General features: G+C 31.6%; 1 protein-coding gene across 1 annotated transcript in view; it reads left to right on the forward strand.

Annotated features, from left to right (window-relative positions):
• The first annotated feature begins 936 nt into the window (after window positions 1-936).
• LOC131845608 (knirps-related protein-like) overlaps window positions 937-23,318 on the forward strand; it is a 109,460-nt gene continuing 87,078 nt past the window's right edge. The window contains exon 1 of the mRNA XM_059194686.1: window positions 937-1,436. The gene's annotated coding sequence lies outside the window, so the exon portion shown is untranslated. The remainder of the gene's footprint in view (window positions 1,437-23,318) is intronic.

Below are 23,318 nucleotides of genomic sequence, written 5' to 3' on the forward strand. Positions count from 1 at the left end.
CGAAGGGGTTCAGGCCGTCGTAATATCGATCCCCGTTTGAATTAGACCGGAGATCGATCTCAGGGAAAATCGTTATTTTTACGACCATATACCAGCTGTATGTAGCATATAATAGTGGCTTGTGTTTTTCTGTCTTATGAATGATAATGGAATGATGCACCCGTCTGCCCTAACGGTTTACGCTGGCGGAATACCAGTGGAGGATGATGAGATAAGTATGACGTCAGATCAGTTAGCCCATCTTGGTAAATTAACAATTTAAGGTCCATCGGTCATAGATAGATAACTGATAATGCCTATTATATATGAGATTATAGTCATGAATATATATGTATTTATATGGGTCATCTTCTGTTTTGTTTGAGATAAAACTTAGCGCAGGAATCGAAGTTTGTTTGCTCACACGATACAAACATTTGTAATCCTAAGTTCGACTTCAAATTTTATAAAACTACGTTCAGCCATTTAGTTTTAAAATAGATCAGATAGACAGACACACTTTGGAATTTATAATATCAGTATGGATTATTTTATTACATTTTTTATATCATATTACACAAATACCATCGTTGATTCACATAAGCCAACTTTCTATCGATCCGACATTTTAATAATTACCTACAACAGGGCATTATATGAAAAAGAAAACCTCCAAGACGCATTAAACTATAGAGTTACGATAATCGCGTCGCGATCTATAACGTCGCGCGTATCGTTTTATTAATCGCGCTTCGAACGCAGGCGCAGGCGCAGTGGCAAAGTTCACGCTATCCCACCACGGCACCTAGACCGGTAACGCACCGAGAGTTAGAGACAGAGATAGGTGCGGCGAGCTCGTGCGAGTGATAGAGACAGCGATACGGATAGACGTTGCGTTAGAAGTTAGCCACGCCCCCTCAGCATTCGAAGCTCCGAGTCCTCCTCCACGGGCATTCGTGCGCGCGCGCCGGGCCAGCAACACGCGACCCGTGTTCGAATTTCAAATTTTCGAAAAATGGAATCGTAACCGCGAATGCAATTCAAATAGAAAATGGCCAGTGTTCGGACTTGTTAACTATTATTTTTGTTTTAGATTTTTTTTTAATTATAACATTCGTAGACTGTTGAACGGTGTGTAAATAGTTGTAGAAAAGACAATAAACTTAGCAGTGTGATTGTTTAGCGTATCGGCAGATTTCAGTTTGCGTTTTCAGTTAGACGAGCCCTGTAAATTGGTCGCGACGACACTCTTGTTTGTTTTCATCGAAAGTGACTCTGCTGTGACATTTGAAAACGATAGTATTCGTAATTGAGGCAGTGCGCATGCGTGTCGCCTAGTGAAATTTATTGACTTAGCGAAATTTTGAAAATTAACATATACATTGTGAAGTGCATGTGGGATTACATAGCGCACTGTCAGCTGTTTTACATTCAAAATTCACACCAAAGAAATAAAGGTAAGTGGTGTTATAATTTCATTATTATTTGTTAAAGTTTATTTTCTAAGTTATTGATCAATATAATGTCTAATTTTATAAAACAAAATAAAAGTTTATAACTAAAACAGCTAAAAAAATATATCGTAAATTGCGTGCTCGGGATACCGGGAGTTATCCTTATAAAAGACATCAACGCGCTACGATACCTAAACGTTTAAAAAATTGGCAACATAAAATGCAATTGTTGTAATTATATATAAAAAACGAAGAGTAAAAGTGGATAGTAATCAAATATTATAATTTATACTATACTACAATTTGTACTAAATAGAGTCTGCTAGTTCTAGTTAGTATATTTGTGACATCGATATATTTTATTGACAAACCAAACTTAGGTAATACATTTTATTTTAAATACAATAAAACTAAACTCAAAAATAAACCTACTAATAATCATTAAATATTTTAATCATAAATCTACGTTTGTCTTTCTTGAGTTTTAATAGAAAGATTAAGATGAAATATTTTTTAAAACGAAGTAATTCAGAATCTTCTAGAAATTATTATTAACATTCTAGGCAACTAAAATGATGGATGTATTAACGTAATTAAAAATTTACCTAATACACTAAATACTTCAAAACCACATTTATATAGAAAGAAAATTAAATTCTCAAAGATCGTACACAAGTCAAAGTAATATTTTATATAAACATTGATATATATCTATTATTAAAAAATTGTAATCTATTTATCTTAGAGTAAGTTTGTAAGTATGGATGGATGTTTGTTACTATTTCACGCAAAAACTACTGAACGGATTTTGATAAAACTTTACAGTAATATAGCTTATAGATTAGACTAACACACAGGCTATAAAAATTATGCGGATAAAACCGCGGGCACAGTTAGCTTATAAAAAATCTAGAAGATGCTTCCAAAAATAAAATAGTCGTAATGAATAAAGACAAAAATAAACATCTAATAAATATTTTCTTCTATTAATAAATGTGTGAATTCGTAATCTATTTCAAATACTCAGTTTCACTTCAAACGGCACGCGTTATAATATAAAGCGGGTCAATAAACACCTATGTGACAATTGGACGTTTCACGTTTTCAACAGAATTCCATGTCAATATAAATTGTCGCTAAAAACGTAATGCCTTATTCATTCTGCTTACATCAACACAATTTAAAGCAACTACGCTATTTTTATTTTGAACTAGCTGTAACCACGATATCGTCCGCGTGGAATTTAACTTTATTTTTCTAAAATAGAAGCCTAAGTTACTCCTTATTACATACTAAACAGAGTCCCGCCAAAATCGGAGATTAACTGGAACAAACAGACATACAGACAAAATATGTTATTTCAGTATATTTTTATTATATATATGAATATTAATGCATGTAGTAAAAAACGGTTATTTCAATTTTACAAACAGACACTCCAATTTTATTTATATGTATAGAATTGCAGTTCGTGTGGTATTTTACTTTTCTTTTAAATTACAATAAATAACATTTTTAAAATAAAAGTACTCCAAGTCAATCCTTATCAACAATATCTAAGACAATCCTTACCTCTGTAGTGAAAGTTAAAGATTAACCTATTTTAAAAACAAGGGCTAAATGTTAATATTACTTATATACTTTTACAATTTAATTTTAAATACAGTTAAAATTATTTAACAACAATCTCTGCACTAAACTCGAGGCTTCTGTAATAATAATCAGATATTTTAACTTAATACAAGCTTCAGTCCAACTAAGAACAAAAGTAACATACATTACCTCTGAAAATCTTTACTTAATATAAAATGAAGTAGGCTGTTCACTTATATCTTTAAAAATACGTAACGGATTTTAATGCTATTTTTAGCAATAGATAGAGTGATTCAAGAAGAAGGTACATATGTATAATTCATGTAAAGTGATTGTAATGCAGTTTTTAACAATAGATAGAGTGATTCAAGAAGGTTTATATGTATAATACATATACGCCCATACGAAGCGCGTGTAGTTAGTAATATATAAAAAGAACAATAAAAAAAGAGGAAAGTATTTGTGTAAACTGAATGTATGTAAGAGTGAGTGTATACGTGTATTTGTGAAAAACAAAAATTGATAGTAATTTCTCACGCTAATTTCTGAAACGGTTTTAACGTTTTTAGATGTGGTTTTCACTAATATATTGTAATAGGCTTCGCTTCCAGGTATCGTATACCGTAATATCAGTGCCTCGTCTCGATCTTTCAATAGAAATACAATATACAAGCTGCTTCGTGGTTAATATAGACTGAGGTAGAAAGATGACCCATGCAGATAACTTTTTACATAGTCTGCCTTAGTACAGATATAATACTTTTGAATAAACATAAATATTTTATACACACACATAGATGTAAAATAATAATAGATTATTACATGGCCTTAATACCGATGGTCGCGGGTTCGATTCCTCGCACGACACATTTGTCTTCATGAGTGTGATTGTTTATATAGGTCTGGGTGTTTTCTATGTACAACATATATGTATTTACGAAAGGAAATCTATTTATTTGTATCAGTTATCTAGTACCCATAACACATGCTTTAGCTAGCTTAACTTGGGTCTAGATGCCGCTATGTGAATTGTCCTATGATTATTTATTTATTTATTTATTTACGTCACACTAAGTGAGCTTTACAGTTTCCCAATATGCCCACTTAGGAAGATTGTATATATGTATATACACACTTATAAAACACTAGTTACTAATACATACACTAATTACACAAGAAAAAAAAAATTATTATATATAATAATTATTTTTATCATTATGCCTATTTTTATTGTATTATTTATTACTACTTCACATTAATATTACAAATATGAATTGAATTAACATACAGAAAAAAATCGAAACTCGAACACACAACCTTTGCCGTGTTCTAAAATTCCACTCGAAATGTTTTGAGATGTTATCTCTTCTAATATAGGCAAAATCGTAAACCGCATGATTTATAAGAACATTAAGTATATATTATTTATAACGTTTCTGTCGTAAGAATACTCAATCTATTATACGAACAATATTTTTTTAATCTTCATTAACTAATCATTTTATCATATTAGTTTAGTTACAATAGTGTTCAGGATAGATTTGGTGGTAATCTAGTTAGTTACACTTTCACTGACACCAATGTATTTACGGAAAATCTAACTATGGTTAGTAACAATCAGTTAATTATGACTATTATTGGTATAAACAGCGAAGTTCTACCACATATACTATTAGACTAGCTGTGGTCGCAGATTCACTAGCCTGAAATCACTATAAAGTTTTATCAAAATCCGTTCTGTAGCTTTTGCGTGAAAGTTTAATAAACATCTATTTAAAAGTTTTAAAAAATAAATCTAAGAAGTTCAAGTGAAATCTTTAATATCTACACACTATCATCTATTGAAGACATCGCCATGTGTCTATGCAACGAAAGGGTTCGATAATGATTATTATTCTGCTCCGAAATGGCTTGACCGATTTTTATGAAAAAGTCAACACAGACATAATATAAGTAGAAAACAGCCAGATCTATACCCCTATCATCTAATGAAGATATTATCATGTTTCTATGTTTCTATATATAACATAATTTATTATTACACATAAAAATTACCCAACACCTATAGTTAATTAAAACGTACGTTTAAATCAATTCATATGCATATTCGTCAAAAAAACAATACAATTATACATTAAAACAAACAAATCGTAGTTGACCCCATTTTGGATCGAAACTATCGAACAATCCGCCATTATGTTGATTTTATAGAGATTATTAAAAACAGCAACAAAAACATGACATTACTGAGGAGACAATATGGTGGGCATGCGAACGAGTCTCACGGCGTGTGCGAGAAAAAACCAACAAACACCGCTCTGTACACGTAACATTATCTCAATGACAATGAACAATAACAATTGTTTAATAAACTTAACTCGGACAGTGCGCTTAAACGCCACCACATGCTTAGCCATACTACGACGGCCTCGGTGATTTAGCGGTAGCACTTTACTTCTGATGATTGTGGATTTGATTCCGCACGGTGCAAAATAGAGTGTATTATTGTTGGTATCGGTATTGGTGTGTTCTATGTATTTATAAAAAAAAGTATGTAAGTATTTATAATAATCAGTTGTCTAGTGCCCATTATATGCTGCTTATCGCAGGACTAGATGGCGCTGTGTTAATTGTCCAGAATTATTTATTATTATACCACTACTATACTTTTTTTTTTATTATTACGCTCTTACTTTCCATAGACCATTATGTCCATGCCCTTTTTTGTTTATTTTTATAATCTTTTATTTATTCTTTTTATTCTACCTTTCATCTTTTCTACGAAAATAATATTTTAAATTTGTGTATGGTGTGTAAATATTTTTCATCACTACTATACTTAATATACTAAGACTTAGAAAAACTTGATTTTCATAATCAGCAAAAATATCCTAAAGAAATAAATTATTTTTGATTTAATTTCATTTGATATACGTTATATCAAATCAAATATAATTTATTGGTTACATCCTATCAAATGTAATCAAAAGTTTATTAAAATCAAATTTCCTAAATATCTAATTACATATATAAAGCAACTTGCTGTGTCGGTTAAAGATGAGATTAGAGAGTGAATTTGCAGGATAAGAGAATTACTTATTTTTCTTCTTCTTTTTACGGAAATTGCGCGGACCTAGTATCAAAATTTCGCACACTTATAGTTTATATAGATGAGAGGAATGCAAAATGCTAATATGTTTTTTATATTACTTTTAATAAATATATGTTAAAAGTATTTTTGAAATTTATTAACACTAAAAGAATGTAACGGATTATTGAATAGTGCAATAACAATATGAATGCAAATTAACAATCCTATTTAGTAGATAAATGTTATAAAATACCATAAATGAATAAAAAGATGTAAATTTATAAGTTTATTCAACAATACCATTGTTTACACTGAACCCAATCGAGGTAACTCCTAATAAATTGGTTTGTAAGTAAACTATAGTTTGTTTTTTTTAATCCCGGAGTGAAATTTGACGTTTCCAATATTGTAAGTACTAGTATATGTACGTAATTTTAAAATTGTGTTGGAAATGACATATAAATTTTTAAAACTGATATGTTAAAATAAAAGTTTTCGATTAAACATATCGGTATCGCAGGCACACCAGTACATAGCTATAGTTGGTAATTATTTGAAAATTTGATATTTATTTTATATAATAATAAGTACTGGTCGTCCCAACACTTCCAATAGGTTTTAATAATATGAAGTCTGTATTGTCAAAGTCTATATGTACTTACATTTGATATTACATCTGATTTAATCTTATTGTATATTTATTTTGACCCTAATAAATTAGTGCTGGTTGGTAGTTTGCATTCACACGTTTCGACTTGTAAAATCCTTGTAGGATTATTTAAAAGTACAACACACAATGTTCTTTGCTCGTTGTTCTTATGACGAGATAGCTTTCCGAATGAGCGGTAGATTAAAAAAAAATTGTTATGACTATTCAAAAGTGATTAAATTAAGTTTATTTGAATAAATGATTTTCTTTTCTATTCTATTCTATGCGTGTGTATGTTAAATGGTAGTGTGTGTTTCTTTTATTAATTTACTAGCTACTAGCCCCGACCTCGCGCGGGTGTACATGTATTATATATAGTATATAAACCTTCCTCTTGAATCACTCTATCTATTAAAACACAACTACAAAATCCGTTGGGTAATTTTAAAAATTTAAGCACATAGGGACGGACTGACAGCGACAGCGACTTTGTTTTATACTATGTAATGATATTATCATTCTGCACTCTATATTAAATAAAAGTGTGCGAAATTTCATACACTTCAGACCGCGCAATATTAGTTAAAAGGAGTACAAAGTTCTTTTATTAATCTAAATATATATAACTCAAAGGTGACTAATATAGTGATCTATCAACTCACAGCCCAAACCCCTGGCTGAATCGGGCTGAAATTTGGCATGCAGGTAGATGTTATGACGTAGACATCCGCTAAGAAAGGATTTTGATTAAATCTACCCCCAAGAGGATAAAATAGGGGATGAAAGTTTGTATGAAACTTCGTCAATTTTAAACCGATCGGGCTGAGACTTTGCATGCATGAAGCTACTATGATGTAGCCTAAAAAAGGATTTTGAAGAATTCCACCCCTAAAGGGATAAATTAACGCGAGCGAAACCGCGAGCAAAAACTAGTATAGTATATAAGGAATATAAAAAAAACAATATTTTCCCGTAAACCACCGAGTGCGTAACCACCAACGGGTTTTATATAATAATGAATTTGCAGAAGTCAGTACAAAGTACCAGAATCCCTTAGATAGTTTATTTGCATATTTAATTGAGATCGAAGTGAATACTGCCAGTTTTTCCCGCCAACTATGCTTTAATTAATGCTTTGTGAACCATTTATGGGACTGTTTGAGACGATTGCTCATACCAGTGCAGTGCTCGCTTTAAATGCGTATTTTTTTTTTAATTTCCCGATCTAGAATGTTAGGCAGTTAAATAAATATAGGTGGCCGTTTAATTGGTGTCGCGGACTTAAGTAATGTTGCAATATATTATCAACATAGATCAAAAATAAGGAAGTTGGATTATAACTGTTCAATTTGGATTTATTTTGTATGTATGTTACGAATTCTATGAAGTTTTACAGTCAATAATACAGTAGGATTTAACCCGTGTTATTCATAACTCATATAAGGAATAAACCAATGTAACCTAACAATATTTGTAACCCTCGGCGGTCTACCGGTTACACCGCATTACTTCCAATAGTCGCAGGTTTGATTCTTCATACAGTGCAAAAATTTTGTATTCATGAATATTATAGTTTTATCATTATAAGTAACTAGCTTTTGCGCGCGGCTTCGCTCGCGTTAATTTGTACCCTTAGGGGTGGAATTTATCAACATCCTTTCTTAGGGGATGCCTACGTCATAGTAGCTTTATGTATGCAAAGTCTCAGCCCGATCGGTTTAAAATTGACAAAGTTTCAACAAACTTTCATCACCTATTTTATCCCCTTGAGGGTATAATTAATCAAAATCCTTAGTGGATACCTACGTCATAATATCTCCTGCATGCCAAATTTCAGCCCGATCCGTCTAGTGGTTTGGGCTGTGCGATGATAGATCACTATGTCAGTCACCTTTGAGTTATACATATTTATATTTCGATATTAATGTATTTTTTTTATTTACAATTTTCATTTCATTATTTCTATTAGCAAGTTATTGTAATGATTCATCATTAGCTACGTTTATAATTGTTTCTACTGTTCGCGTGTTAGTAATTATAAATTACACTACTAATTACGCTATTGACACCAGTTCAACCATTATGGATTTAAACCGATACTTAGTATTACTAGCTGTGTCTTTATCATACAATTTTTTATATGATAAACAACCTGGGTCATTCACACCGAATTAATCATCAATACGACTGAATTATTTTCTTTTTAAACTGTGTAAAATAATTGTATTTTTAGTGGGATTGCGACTGGATTGGCAACACAACGACTATTTTATTAAAAGTGATTATAAATGTGTGTATTTCCCAGAAGGGCTCGTACCTAAAAGTAATTACAGTCAAAAAACATAATCAAATAATGAATGATATATAAAAAACAGATATCAAAAATACAAGTTTATAAAAAGAATGGTAGACAAGCTGCCAGCAACAGGGATAATAAAGTAAATATATCATTTTAATTTTCATATAATTTGTAAATAGTTTTCTTTTCACCCCCATGTTATATGAAGATTAAAGTAACAAAATATAGACAAACCGGTATAAAAAGGAATAAATATAAGAGGAAAAATCGAAATAAATCCTATACCAATCTATTTGTCTATGCTAAATCTTCTATACATCCTCTCATGAGTAGATTCCTCCAGTGGTACTATATTTGATTGTTATAAAAATAAATTGTATCATTACATATTTTTAATTAATGGTAGTGAATGGTTTCTACAGGACTGTATACTATTATATTTTAATTTTAGTTATAAGAGAAACTACTGTCGCTGAAGGTAAAGATATATATTTCAAAAGTGACAAATAATAGAACAATAGAAAATGGACTTTAAATGTATATAAAAAAATACAATAAAAGTCTAAAATCGTCGTGCACACATAATATAAAACAAAGTCGCTGTCGCTGTCTGTCCGTCTATATACTTAAATCTTTAAGATGCAACGGATTTGAAGCGGTTTATTTTTAACAGATAGAGTGATTCAAGAGGAAGGTTTATATGGGAAGCCGGGGCGAGTAGCCATCTTTAATAATCATAAGTAACATTTTTGATCATATACGACAACAAATACGACGATTATTATACCACTTTCCCTACTGTACATTTCAAAACTTCATTTATATATATATACTTGATATAAGCACTTTTCAATAGTAATACATTTTTCATTCTACCACTCATTCGAAACGCAGACTCGTTACGAGAAGAACGAGAAAGAAACTCGCGTATTACTGTTTTAAATAAAAGTTGACAACTTTAAATCTATAGCAAAAAGTAAGTCGATGTCTAGAAATAAAATAAATAGACCGTAAGGGGGTGAGTTAAACGATAAATAATGAACCACGACCATCGAATTGTAGTCATTTTTTACAAAACAATACCCTACGATTACTAAACAAAAGCTGCCACTGACGATTGTCTCGGTAGTCATTTTCAAAAAGAATTCACTCCAAATCATTAACCCGGAGTTGACTAAACAATTTCGTGGGAGCAACTTAACTTAACCTCAACTTGTTACGTTTACGTTTCGAAAACGTCTCGCGTTAACGGTCCGCCGAGCCGACTCTTTTCAGTTCAATCGCTAATTGCTAACAAATTAGTTGGTTGCGACATTTAACTGTCGTTTGTTTGCGATTTTTAACTGTCGCAAGTTAATATTTCTGGTTGGGAAACCCGAAGAAAAGGAAATGGTCTCTTGTTTGCCGTAGTACTGGTTGAATCTCGTGGATCTGCCAATGTGGCAATTAACCTATGTTACTCCTCCTTGGTATAGTGTTAAAAAGGAAAATATTTTTTATAATCATTGAACTATTTTTGCTTTGCATCATAGTACTAGTAATATCTCCCGGATCTAACCGCGTGACAGTGAGCTCTTATTACTCCCAGTTAATATAGCATTGTATAGATAAATAAATTTCTAAAATTAATCAAGATTTCTTTTAATATATACAATAGGTATACTTAAAAATTTATCAACAAAATTGTTGTTTTAGTTGAATTACTACAGAAATAACTAAGCTTTATAAACCGTGAATTTTTTAAAACAATGTAATTTTTAACTTACTAAACAAACAAACATACAAGAAATACTTCTATATTTATAATATTAGTATAGGTATAGACTGAGGCGTTTCTGGTTATTTATAACTGTGCATGTAGGTGCATCGTGACGTGAGGCCTAAACATAGTTATACTGGGTGAACCTGCGACCTCCCTACCCGCAGTCCAGTTCCCACGTGTCGGTAATGACATCATAATCGTAATGTTGAGGAGCGTATACACTTTCCGATCACTCTACCGCATAATAATATTATAAACGCGAAAGTATGTAAGTATGAATGTTACTCTTTCACGCAAAAACTACTGAATGGATTTTGATGAAACTTTACAGTAATACAGAATAATACATAGGTTATATTTTTTGCGCGGGTGAAACCGCGGGTACAGCTAGTGATAATATATTTTTAAGCAGACTAGTTTCATGTATATTGTTGCTAGCATTAAATAATTTATATCTGACAGCCTTTGTGATTTGTCGGTTTAGCGCACAGCCTTACTTGAGTTTTTTGGTAATGCGTTCGATTCCTCGCACGATACAAACATTTGTATTCATGAATATTGTTTGGATTCGTCTAAGTGTTGTCTATGTATTTACAAAAAAAAATATGTTATGTATTTATGTCAGATATCTAGTACTCATAGCACAAGCTTTTTATAGCTTGGGACTAGATGACGATGATGTATTATATTTAACAATTATTTCGAAATACATAAGAATATAAATATCTCAAAGTTTTCAAAAAACATAAATATCGAAATATCTCAAAAATATCTTAAAATTATTTGTCATACCGTGAACAATAACATGAAAATATCTAAACATAGCAACAGGTAATAACACAGAATTTCAAATTTTATTTCAACGATCCATTGATTATTCTATTACATTAATAAATTGCAAAACATATCCTTATTTATGTACATATACACAAAGTTAATTTTCGTTAAAGAATAAATTTCTCAACCAGAACTCGTGAAAGATATATATTTGAACAACTATAATCGAATCGAAAAGATTGATGCGAAAGCATACATCGAGTTCAAGAGTTTGCGTGTCAAATATCATTCTAAAATATCTATAAAAATATACCAGAAACGGGTTTCAATTCATCACAAATGATCACTTTGGAATATAAAAAAATCCAAACGGACAGTTACAAATGTTTTGAAAGTAAATGAAAATATCTTACGGTTTACATATATATATATATATTTAGAGCGATACTTTTAGTGTTATTTTATGTTAAACTGAATCATTTTATTAGTTGAAACTATAAATTATAAGTCATAATTACTGGTTGGGTTGCATTTTCATTAATAAAATCTATATACATATGTAGGTATGTTTTTTAATTCATCATTAAATGTCATTTTTATTCGTCTAGTCGGTTTGTTATTCGATGAATAAAATCAGTAATTCACTAGTAACCTACCCTACAATCTAAATGAATAAGTTTAGTAGAAGCTACTGGACTAGCGGTTTAGCACACCACCTTACTTCGTATGGTCGCGGGTTCGATTCCTCCGGCACAAAAATTTGTATTCATGAGTATCATCATTGTTTGTATCGCTCTGAGAGTTTTCTATGCATAATATATACGTATTTACGAAAAAATATATATTCCATCGCAAATATAATTATATATTCTATTGGAATCAGTTTATTAGTCAATACATTAAAAAAAAAAGTAAGAAATATTCTTTTGTTGATGGCAGCTTGTCTACCATTCCATTTATAAGCTTTGTGTTATTGATATCTGTTTGTATATGTGTCTTTTGACTGTTTTTATTACCCTCTTCTCTGTGAGCCCTTTTGAAAAAAAAAAATAATTGTAATAAATGTCCATATTCCCGCACATTTATTACAATTTTTTTTTTTATTACTAATCTTGTATTGCGTGTTCCCGCATCATCATTAATTATTAATCACACATTAATAATTACAAACTTACACGCTTATAATATAAGTAGAATTATATATTTAGTATTTTATTTAAATAGTACCTTTCCTTTAAATAGTATTTTTTATGACTATCTCTATAGTCCAGTTCAGCAAGCTACTTCATTTGAGAAAACTCAACTGGTACATTCTTTAATGTTATTGTGAATGGTCCGTTATGACAGACATACATCGCGTGTGTACTTTCTGTTTCATATTACAATCTTCTGCAATGGAGAAGTTTCTCTTAGATAACACTTCTTTTTTAATGTGCAATATATGATTCACCATCTATAAGAAAGCATTGTAAGAATCCCTTTCTACGTAGAAAGCCAGTGCTTCGGGGAGCTGGTCCAATTCTCAGACGCTTCATGTTTCTCCAAGCACTCCCATAACTCTGTATGTGTTCGTAAAAAATATCCGAAACTAAAAAAAAATCCATCCAAAAAAAATAAATGTAAAATATTGTAATCATGAAACAAAATATAAGACCTATTTTTTTTTTTAATAGTTCAAATTATTTATAATATAATTAATATTATAAATAATTATTTATATTATTAACAGGGTTTTAACGTAAATAATTTTATGGCAAACTAGCTGTACTCGCGATTTCATCCGCGTGGAATTTTACTTTATTTTTCTAAAATGAAAGCAGCCTAAGTTACTGCTTTTTCCATCAGCTACCTGCCAGAAAAAGTCCCGTCAAAATCGGTCCAGCCATTTCAGAGATTAGCCGGAACAAACAGACCGACAGACAGATAGACAAAAATTATAAAAAATGTTATTTTGGTGTATGTACCGTATTTATATTCATATGCATATAGTAAAAAACGGTTATTTCTATATTATGAACAGACACTCAAATTTGCCGAGATGTATATCGAGCGAGTTCCAATAGTAGCAACAAACGAAGACGTATGAAGGTAGACGAATATGTCTGCCCGTAAAAGATTTATTTGCCATCTACCCGCTGCTCTTCAGTTCACCCGTGATCATGGCGGTTGAAACACTGCCGAATTATCGGGAACTCAATAAAAATAAAACAAGTTAAGATCCCATGATTTACTTATTAAAAGTATATACAATGTTTGACAATTAAAATTATGTTACCCAGTGCTATACAGCTCAACAGGATGGCTTTATGTGCACACAAGGCCGTATATGATACAGTATGTGCGCATAAACACATGGCCGAAATTAGAATACTATTTCTTATTTTACATTTAGAATACTAAGTAACTAATAGTATACTAACTAATACTAAAATTCAACATTACATAGATTGTTTTAACTTGCACGCGTATAATATTCCAATTTCCAAAATACTCTTCTAGTGTAGTCTTAATAATCATTATGTATTCAAAAATAAAAAACCATAAAGGGCACCAACATTTACAAACACAACTTCACAAGTATCACCTAATAATAAGAATGGTGTTGCCAGCTGGCTGTCTTGTTTTCCTTCTGCTTTTCTCAAAATAACACATATTTTCCTAGCACGGATCCCGTTCCATTCTCTCACATTAGCTCTGTAAATATTAATAGAATGGAATAAATAAAATAAATAGTATTATTATTATCTCAGATTTTCTTCTATAATATTGATACCACTGTACATATTACTACACTTATTAACTATTTTCATAAAAACCTGAACTTTTCCCCATGAATTCCTCAGAAATTTTCATCATATTTCCCCCGATCACCACAAAATCCTCCAAATTACGGGAGAAAATCTCCATCCTGGCAACACCGAATAAGTAGTAGGTACGTAGTATCAAATCGTGCTCTCATACAAGTCGACCGTCGCCTCGAACATCCGTCGGCGTTGTTTATAAGGCACGGCGCCCTCGTGACGTCGCGGCCGACACCGCCAACAACGAACAAATCGTGTATCGATTTGTTGAATGACTGAAATGTTTTATGTCATTTGTACTATCGCGCCTTTGCCATCGTCGAGTCTTATAAAAAAAAAGTAAAATTCTCTAATTCGAAATTTAAATATGTTGTTTAATTTAAATTACATAAATTGTTAGACGTTTTTGTTTTATAACAATTATATCTATTACAATATCTATACTTATATTATAAAGAGAGAGAACGGATTTTAGACGTATAATTAGTAAAAAATCACGGGATCTTAACACTTTTTATATTTATTTGCTGAGTTCCCGATATTTCGGCAGCGTTTCAACCACCATGATCACGGGTAAACTGATTTTGTTTTGAGGAATGTAAACTCCGGTTTAAGAAATTCTTCCACTAGTTTAAAGGTAGGTCCAGACTAATACAAAGAAAACCAACTTTTAGACGTTACAAATACAATTTAATCATGTGCTTCTTTTCCCATTCATTTATGGTCAGCGTAATGTTTTTTTCTTCCATTCCTCCCTTTCGCAGTCATTTCGCTATTCACTCACTTTCTTGCCATATCATCTTTCACACAGTCCATCCAATTCTTTTAACCACATTCATATATATAAAAATCAAAAATTCTAAAATCATTTATTCATGTAGGACATCTTAGCAAGTTTTTACATTATAATTTTTTTCCCTACCGTCCAGTTCGGTATATAGATCCAACTGAATCGGTATATAGAAACTCAATTGAATATTTTTTTTAAAAGCCAGTTTATTTACAATGCATAGATATTTATATAGGTGTATATGTCTAACATTAAATGAAAATCCCGTACATAAAAACTATTGCCATGCACGCTCGTCATTCAAGTAATCGTTTAGTGAGTAATAGGCCATGCTCAGTAAATATGATTTAACAGATGTTTTGAATTTATTTATAACAATTTAATGAATTTAATTATATATAAAAATAATAATTACAAATTTTAGTCAAAAATATAACGTTTAATACTTCGATATTCCTGAATATTACGGCCATATTAAATTGTAATTATAAACATATGTAACTGTAAACATTATGGAATGAACAATATTGAGTATTGAGTTCCGTGCCGCTGTTCATGTACCACTTTCCATCGAGTGGGTCATCATCTTGTTTGCTATTTTTGATCGTAAAAACAATTAGTTATACTATAAATCAGAGATGCTAGGGAGCTCCGTAACCGTACCCGAAACTATCGGATATCCGATATAATAAAATATCCGTAAACGTAACCGAATCCGAAATAAAAGTTTCGGATAATATCGGATAGAGGCGGAGTCTAATTGAGACACGTTATGTAACCATTTTATTAGCTATTTGTATTTTACTTTTGAAATTCCTTAAAAAATTAATATCCGTAACCGAAACTAACGGATAATCCGAAATAATTTCATATCCGTATCCGGTATAATAATCATTCCTATATCCGAAACCTATCCGTATCTGAAATTTCATATCCATAACATCCCTGCTATAAATATATATATAATATAAGACAATACAGTTTTCTCTATAGCGTCGTATGTACCGGTCAGTCGGTTCATTGTTATTCCATTACATCTGCTCACCCCAAGTAGCCGAGAAGTTTTATAAATCATTAACAACAATTCCATCGATCAGTTTACGACTATTAATTTTAATTAACTACAAACGAAGCTTATTATTGTATAGTCTAAGTTGTAAACGGTAGCGATTAATATTAAGTTATGTGCAATTTAAATAAGAATAAATTTCAGTCCGGACATTGAATAAAACTGAAGTTGATCCTTCCTGATTCAAATTTAATATGAAATATGAATATATAATATAATGTGGATGGATATAAAGGGAGGGGACGCCCTAAGAAAAGATGGATGGATTGTGTGAAAGATGATATGAATAAAAGAAGAGTATGTTTATATATGATGACTGATAGGGAGCAGTGGAAGAGAATGACATACTGCGCCGACCCCAAATAATGGGATAAAGGCAAGGCAATGATGAATATTAAGAAATTGCGAATAATTTCTGACTTTGAAGTTGGGAAGTATTTGTTAGTATCAATCTGTGTGTTTAGAATACATATTATCATTTACACCATCGTGTTATAAGTTTGAGATCTTCTCGTTTTCTTTTAAGTTTCCTTACATCAAATTTTAATATTTAAAATGTAATTGGGAACAATTTCTTACTAAATATTTTTACTTAATTATAATAATACCTCCACGACCTCGGTGGTCTAGCGGTCTAGCCCGCTTTACGTCCGATGGTCGCGGGTTCGATTCCTCGCACGGCACAAATATTTGTATTCATGAGTATGATTGTTTGTATCTGTCTGGGTGTTTCCTATGTATTATATGTATGTATTTACTTTACTTTGTACTTGTATCAGTTATCTAGTACCCGTACACAATTTTCAGCTAGCTTAACTTGGGACTAGATGGCGCTGTGTGAAAAAAAATATCACACCAACGTGTTACAAGTCTGTTATCCCCTCGGAGTGTCTCTCCCTGTTACGTTGACTTTCAAATTGGGAGGTATTTTTACTCGATTATAATACATATTATCACTTACACCATCGTGTTATAAGTCTAAGATCTACTTGGAGTTTCTCTCCCTATTACGCCATGAACTTGGCGCCTATATAGTAAATTTATGAAATGCAAAAAATAGATTCATCTACGCTTGCGTAAAATAAAAACTACAAATAAATTATAAATTGACACATATTTTAGTTATTAAACACTTCCGCCCCTTTTTCGAAGATTTAAATGTCAAATAAAACAGTTCCTTTGCAAAAAAGCTTACTATAAAATTGAAGAATTCGTTAACGATAATAATGTTTTTATAGAAAAACTTTAAATCTATAGCACTGACAATATTATCTGATTACATTAATAATGAGTGCGTAGCGACTTCTATGTTGATTGTCGCATGCCTCTTACTTGTTATACTGTAATTATTTATATAAAAAAACATCTATTAAAAAGAGCAACACACAAGTTTCTTGCTCATTCTCCTTGTTATGAATCTGCATTCCGAATGAGTGGTAGAATCAAAATATGGCTATTCAAAAGTGCTTGTAATAAGTTTATTTGAATAAAGATTATTTCTATTTCTATTTCTTTCTCGCAACAGATCTTTTTAATATGATTAAAAATAACTAGAAAATTAGCTAATCTTTAATCGCCAACATCTCTTGATTCGCGCCACCCATTACAACAGCATAAAAGATGATTTCTATCGCTCCGTTCGCATGACCCCTTGCCTCACCGCACCATCTCTAATTATGCCTTAGCGAAAATTTGACATCGCCCATCTGCACTACTCATACGCATCATACACATATCTCCACGCCTCTCACACACAAAGAAAAGCACTCTACAACCAACAAAATAAGGTCTACAATTGCTGTTACAAACGAAATCAGGTTGTATGTGATGTGTTGATATTTAATTTGTCAATGTTATCAATGACAACCTCGTTATTACGTTTCGTTTTTTTTTTTATTTGTCGAAAGCTTGATGTGGAGTGGTGAAAGATGGTTTTACATGTTATTGTGTTAAACAGGACGTGTTGTTTTAATGAATATCATACAAATTAATTGATTTCGTTTTAATTAATCATTAATATTAATACGTTAAGCAAAAATTTTTTAACGGAAATTGCGCGGACGCAAGAGTATGGAACTTCGCACACTTATAGTTTATATAGAGAACTAGCTGTGCCGCGGCTTCGCCTGCATAACATTTATAGCCTGTGTTATTCTAATGTATAAACTATATTACTGTAAAGTTTCATCAAAATCCGTTCAGTAGTTTTTGCGTGAAAGAGTAACAAACATCTATACTCACAAACTTTCGCGTTATAATATTAGAAAGATGAGGGCAGAATGCTAATTCTTTTTAAAAAATTGTGTGTAAAAAATATATTATATCAATAGAAAAAATATTACATACATTACCATGTATTTGAAACACACACGCGAAGTATAGTCTTTGAAAATTATTAAGGTTTTGTAATAATGTTCAACCTTATAAATTAACTTTGGTGGAATTTCTACAATTAGAGGACTCGTATTAAAAATACTTTAATTAATATCAAAGTAAATTCATAACTAATACGAAAAAAAAAATAGAATAATGGTGGAGATCGTTTCTTGGATTATTCCTATAAAAGCTTATACTGTACTTACATAAAAAAATAATTTAAATAACTTTTGTCTGTTTGTTCTGTCTATACTTTGAAATGGCTGGACTAATTGTTACATCACATTACAGAAAAGACACTTAGGCTACTTTAATAATAGACATTTTACTTAATTTAATAAAACAAATGTTAAATTCACGAGGTTAAAGTCATCGGTAACTATGTAGTAACTAGTAACTAGCTAGTTAGAAATAATGAATGAATGAATGAAACTCTTTATTGTTCCTCTCACAGAAAATACAATTACGTATAAAATTATTAAAAAAAAACATCAATAAACAAGACATAGAGGTAACAATTGGCGGCCTTATCGCTAAAAAGCTAATAATAATGTTAATGTAAAAGGACTTAACTCTAAAGATCTTTTCCAGTTAACCCAATACAGTATGCGGTGCTAAGAATTCAGTGGGTCAAAATTTTCAACCGACTTTAATGTAGCAGAAAATGTCTAAATAAACTGCAAATCATCTAATCGTAATTGCATCGTATCGTATCTACATCGTATCGTACCCGTCTCGCACTCGTCCCGCACATCTAAAACGCATTCCGCCGGAATAAGTAGCAATAAGTCGAGTGACATTTACTATTGAATTTCAATTTTACAACCGCGCCGTGTCGTCCGCGCCATGATTGATTTTCACAAATAACTTTTGACGGCATTGTACTGTCAGTCCGTTCATTTTATTACGTACACCATCTCCGGCCGATGAGTTCTATTTATTAATTGCGAAATACATTAGAGAGTAGTGGCTTAGTGATTAACTTTGATCAAAAGGTCGGGGGTTGGAATCTGACCTATGCTAAAAACTTTGTTATGTTTTCTTTGAGATGACTTATTATGCATAAATGAACTAACTACATAGTCATTCTATTCATTACTAATAATATAAGGCAAGTTCAACTTAACTCCTGGAAATTTCACCACGATGGATTAACTGACCTGACTTCTCCTATCATGTTCCACTGGTGTCCTACAACATTTATAACATTAGACACATAGACACAGCTACATCAAGTAAATTAAAGACCAAATTGGAGTCATGACGTATCAACGTTTAAATCGTGGAATGTGGCTAGAAGAAGAAGTGAAGAGCTCCAGCTACAAGAACGTCGATCTTAAATTATGAATGAATGAATTATTTTTCTAATGTTCAACATTTTTAAATTCTAAATATGAATAATACCAAAGGAAATACTAATTAAATGAACATTAACAAAGTGCTGTATCAATCAAGATGACATGAAGGCACCGCAACGCATTCAGCTGCACCAATTAAACAACAATGGCGGCGTGACGTCACCTGCGCGTGCGCCATCGCGCGTAAACTGGCGCACTTAATTACGCGAGCAAGATCAAGGCTGCTACCGTATTTATTGTCCAAATTATAAGCGATAGCGGTTATAAATACATAATTATATTTGTAACCGCTATCATTTACAATTTAGACTGAAATAATAATGTATTTCAGCGATGAAACTCCTCGTCGAAGTTACTTGTGACCTGAGAACTAATAGCTATTTTACCTAGAGGGTAAGATTGGGTATTCAAAGAGGCATTGCCAGTGTCTTGGATACACTGATTGCGAGTCGATTCTAATGATTATTTTTTATGTGAATAGATGTAATTCTTTGATGATTTGTTATTAATTAAATTAATTAATTTTGTCTTATAATTATAGTTCGGTTTTTGTAAATGACTGTTATGAATACTTAATTATTGGTCACAATTATTCAATAATGAGACTAGGTGCGGTGAAAAAAACCTATTTAACTAAAACAGTTAATTGGAAATTTTATCAAAACAGTGCGCATTTTTAATTAATTAACCATTTGTTTCCCAGTTTACTAACTACGTAATCATCATTACATAGTATAAAATAAAGTAGCTGTCGTTGTCTGTTCCTATGTATGCTTAAATCTTCAAAACTACGCTATGGATTTTGAAACGGTTTTTTTAAGACATAAAGTGATACTTGAAGAAGGTTTATATATATAATACATGTACACCCGTGCGAAGCCGGGGCGAGTAGCTAGTATATGTACATTTCATTTAGAAAAATATTTTTATTCTTATTTATCTTTTATAGTATACATATTATTAGTAGTAAAAAGGTAGAATTTTAATGAGTTGATAGGATTTCAAAAGGCAAATAAACGTGTACCGCTAAAACCTAAAAAATGGTACAAATTACTGTCTAAAATTTAGTCGAGTTTATTACTTACTGTTTTAGCAATAAATTTGTTGTCATCTCAGGATAGAGAGAACATCGATAATAACATAACGATATTCTATTAACGGTAGGGAAGACATTAAATTACAATATAAAAAATTTTACGTTCATAAGCGGCTAAAATGTCCTACATGAATTAATGATTTTTTAATTTGAAATTAAATATTAATATATAAGCTGGCGTAATATAACAAAAGATTGTATACGAATATTTGAAATAGTAATTACTATAATGGATTTAGAATTTTTTAATTTATTCGACAATAGTAAGCGATTGTAACCCGCTCCGCTCCCCGCTACCTCTCTTCAATTGCCGCTGTATTGACTGCGTGCACGCTACACCGCCGCTCGTGTGAACTGGGCCGAAGTCTTTTTTCACTTTTATCTGTGTATTCACGGTAGAGTAAGCATGCGTCTAACACGAAAGAGTTAGATAAATAAACTAAATAAATGCAATAAAGGAAGATTGTGGGTAGCTGTAAATGGTAGTTCAAATTATTTTAAAAACTGCATACACAGAGCCATCACTCGAATGTTTGTGTGTGCATATGTGTACTAGGGGTATTAAACAACTGTTAGCTAGATATACTTTTGTAGTTAAACATAATACGAGTGTATAGAAAAACATCCATAATCTATACATATAAATAAAATTGGTGTGTCTGTTTGTAATATTGTTATGACTATTCAAAAGTGCTTAAATTAAGTTTATTTGAAGAAATTATTTTCTTTTCTATTCTATCTTTTAAAGGCTGAGAAAACTAATCATTGGACAATTCACACAACGTCATCTAGTTCCAAGCTAAGCTAAGAGCTTGTGTTATGGGTACTAGACAACTGATACATAATTTTTTTTACGCATACGACTTTGTACAAAGTCTACCATGGTAGATTTATGACGCATTAGTTACGGTAGAAATAGGTTTCTACTAATGGATTGCATTGCGGTCAGTTCTGTTTTAGTTTATTTCCGTTGTAATATGTTGACGAGTTTAAAAAACGGCTTTGTAATTATGAAGCAGTCATTGCGAGCACACCGGATCTGTTTTATGTCATACTAATATATACGTATAAATAAAATTAGAGTGTCTGTTTGTAATATGGAAATTTTTTTCTACATGTATATGAATATAAATACCGTACATACACCAAAATAATATTTTTTACAATTTCTGTATGTCTGTTTGTTGTGGCTAATCATAAATTCATGCATAATATACATAGAAAACACAAACCAATATAAACAATCAGGTTATCTATACCGTACGAGGAATCGAACCCGCAACCGAAATTAGGGCGGTATGCAAAAATGGTCTAGTGACCATCGATGCCGTCAAAATGAGGCCAATCGGGTCTCCATTAGCCCTATTATAAATATGAATCCAGACTATGTTGCACTACCGCTGACTTATCACGTAACACTAATCATTGGTATCGCGTGATCTAATTATAATAATGTCATAACGTGCACATCTTCACCTCGCTGTGTTACGAAATAATACTGTAACTTCAAACGGATACAGTTTCCATTGTTGCAAACGTTCCGATATAATTATATTAACGGACTTACTTTCGAACGCAATCGAATGTTGTTTTTTTTTATTTTACTGGCTTGGCACGTTGGTGCATTTGCCAAAGATAAAAGAACGTAATTAAAAATATTTGAATATTCTAGAACATAACTGTTCCAAATTCAAATAATTAACAAAATATAAATATACTTTATATAAGATATCATTAAAGGTTTAACGAGTAATCGAAATGTTATCAATTTGCGACTTAGATATGATTTCGATTTGATTACTGCGTAAGCCTGGTATTCAAAAGACCTAATATCGGGCTTCTCGACCAAATACTCCAATAGATTACTGCTATTGAGTAAAAGCAACATATGCATGATGACTAGGGCCCTCACAGGACACTGCAAATTGAACAAGCATATGGCTAAGCTAGGCCTATGCACGACAAGTATCTGCAGATTCTGCCAAACTGAAGAGGAAACGCCGCTTCACATCCTATGTGGTTGTAGCCCACTCATGCATAAACGAAATATCTCCTTTGGAAAGTTTACACTCTTTCCCGAGGAGATAAAAACGATCGCTCCTAAGAATATCCTTCAATTCTTGTCCCTGACGGGTCTAGGTAGCGAACTCTGAAAAGGGCGAGCACAATAGATCTATGTAGGTCGCAGTGCTACAGGTGCTACACATCTGACAATAGCCCAAAC

The sequence above is a fragment of the Achroia grisella genome, unplaced genomic scaffold (genome assembly GCF_030625045.1).
Source record: "Achroia grisella isolate CSIRO2021 unplaced genomic scaffold, CSIRO_AGI_Agris_v1 utg478, whole genome shotgun sequence".
Taxonomy (NCBI): domain Eukaryota; kingdom Metazoa; phylum Arthropoda; class Insecta; order Lepidoptera; family Pyralidae; genus Achroia; species Achroia grisella.